The sequence below is a fragment of the Melanotaenia boesemani genome, chromosome 7 (genome assembly GCF_017639745.1).
Source record: "Melanotaenia boesemani isolate fMelBoe1 chromosome 7, fMelBoe1.pri, whole genome shotgun sequence".
In the NCBI taxonomy this organism is placed as follows: domain Eukaryota; kingdom Metazoa; phylum Chordata; class Actinopteri; order Atheriniformes; family Melanotaeniidae; genus Melanotaenia; species Melanotaenia boesemani.
In genome coordinates, this window is record NC_055688.1 from 12,445,907 (window position 1) to 12,448,814 (window position 2,908).

Genomic DNA, 2,908 nt, shown 5'->3' on the forward strand with positions numbered 1-2,908 from the left:
TCGTTGCCGTTCCCTCAAGGGTCTCAGCGGTTTGCCACTGTGGGCTGGTCCGACTTTTCACATTAGTGCCGAATCCTAGTGCCTGTGCAAATTTTGTACCAACCACCCATGTTTACAACCACAAATGCGTAGGTTTGCACAAATTAATCTGCACTGTCGTGTGTGTTTTCTTTCTTTCTTTAACAACAAATGCTGTATATTATGAGCACAAATTTACACTCAGTGCAGAGTAAGGAGTGTATGTTTCAAGTGTCTGGTATTTAAAGTGGCAGGTGCATCAAGTGACTGATGCAGGCCTGAGTTCAATTTGCAGATACCTCAAAGTTTAGTTTGGTTGGAGGTGGACATTTCTGAGGGGCATGCCAGGGTTCTGTTATGGATGTGGGTGTCTGTGCACAGAGGCAGGAAGGGGAGATGGAGTTGGGCAGAGCAGGGAGAGAGTTCAGCCTCCAAATGAAGGAATCAGGGCCCTCACTAGTGATGGGATTTATGGCTCTTTCAAAGGAGCCAGATTTTGAGGAGCCGCTCTTTTCACAGAGCCATTGAAAAGACTTTTATTTATTTATTTATTTATTTCAGAATCAAATCGGGATAACAATTTTTTTTGCAATTATAAGGTAAGATTTGGATCACAATAATTCAAACTGAAATATTGGTCATAATTTCATTTAGCTTGTGTTTTCATGGTAACCATTCAATGAGGTGGCTCCATATCCCCATATTGTCACACACTCATCACGTGAAGACAGCAAGAATAATTTGTATATAAAAAAAGAATGGCTCACAAACAAACAAATCACATCTGCGACTTGGTTCCTATCGTTCATTCATTCAAAAGAATTGATTCGTTCATGAACATAACATCTCTAGCCCTCTTCTTAGCTTGCTTGGGAGGTAGACACTACTGGGCTTTTTTGGCCAGTGATGTAATGTCTTTTGTCCAGGAGAGGTCCTCTGTGACGTGCACACCCATGAACTTGGTGGTGCTAGCCCCCTCCACAGCAGCGCCATTGACGGTCAGAGGAGCATGCTGAGTGTGCTCTCTTCTTAAGTTCACATCAATCTTCTTTATCATCTCCACATTCAGAAAACAGATTGTTGTGATTGTACCACAACAAGGTGGCTCATCTCGCTCCTGTGTCTTATCTCCGTTGCTATTGAGACCCAACAGAGTTGAGCTGTTTGCAAACTTGACAAAGAAACTGAAGCTGTGTGATGATGTGTAATTATAGGTAAATGAAGTCAGTGCATGATGGTGCTGGATGTGTTAATGTGGACCCTTACTGCCTGTTGTCTCCCAGTCAGGAAGTCCCTGAGATGAACAAGTCAAATCTCAATTAATGAACACAAAACTTTGCAGGATTCAAAACTTAAAAAAATCAAAATACATTTAACAAATTAAACATATTTAATATTATTTCAACCTTACATATTTAACATGTCATAGTTTAGAACAATAGAAAACTTATCACATCTGTCTTACAGTGGTTGTTGAGGGAGAATGTAATGCCCTTTGCCCACTCTTAGGCTATTTTTAAGACAAAACACTTTTTCCTTAACACCTAATTCTCAACTGAAGTCTCATCTCAGGCTGACTTCAGGCAGATGTTTCCATTAGACAACTTTTGATTCACTCAGTATAAGTAGTGAAGAAGTGGGATGAAAGGGGGCTTCCTCTCTGCCCTCTGACATCATGACATTTGTGGCAATATCCTCTTAAACACAAAATGACCTTGTGAAAGTCACATAAATGGACAACTTTGTGTAAGTGGAATTCCCCCACATTTGCATTACCTGTTGTGGTTTATTAAGTCACTGATAAAGTGGGGATTTTTAAAATTAGAATTAAAAAAAGTTGCCTCTCCCACTCTATAATCCAGTCTCAGATGACAATAACATGACAGATCATCTCACGAGAGGCTTGGCCCGTGCTTCTTTATGTTTCTGTTTACTCACATGTTTTTTTTACTCTTTTTTTTCTGTCCTGTACTTGTTACAAACCATTTTCAGACAACTGTGTTTTTTTAAAATGTGTTTAGCTGCTTCATAAAACTGACCTATGAAAGGTTCAAACATAAAAGCTAACTGAAGAGATAGCTAAAAAATATCTGACCTTGACTTTGTTTTCATGTGAGTGTTGTTGCCACAACTCAGCCACATGACCGCCACATGTGGCCCAAAAGGAAACTGCTGTCAATTATTTTCAAATTAAAGCAATTTTAATTACAGACCAACATCTGACATCTAGTACACATCTGGCTGACAAAACACTTGCCAGTGTCATAACTAAGCCATAAAGGCCGAAATGCAATGAATGAAAACTATACACACACACAAATGGAACATTATAGTTTTTATGTAGCTTTAAGCAGGAAGATGGATAAGCAAGTTTTGACCTACTTCGTCCCATTATAGTTGCAGATTGTATTAGTGGTGCTAAATATTTATGTTGCTGTTTAGCAGCTACTATACAGACTTTTTACCATACGATTTGGCTGCCTATAGTTAGGGGATGCTTGATGTTGTTACCATACAGACAGCTGCCAGAATGAAAACCTTTCTAATTGCAAACTGTTTTGAAAGGCTACTAGTTTTATTGCTTTCACGTCACCTTTCACCCCTCACCTCAGAAGCCTTAGGTACCATCAGTGGGACCGATGATTACCAGTTATAAGAGTATAAAAGTAAAATGGAACAAGCAGCCCACAGGCCATGAATAGTGAAGATCACCACAGGAACAATTATGGTTTTGACACCTCCGCAGACATCAGTTTACTGATCAGTAAGTCACTTTTGAAAGGGTGCAGTCTGAAATGAGTTTGCATGCTCCATCCCCCTGTTCCCACAAGCCGCTAAGACAAAGGAAAAAGTTGAGTCACTGTTGAGTTGAGTGTGTGCCCTTAACCTC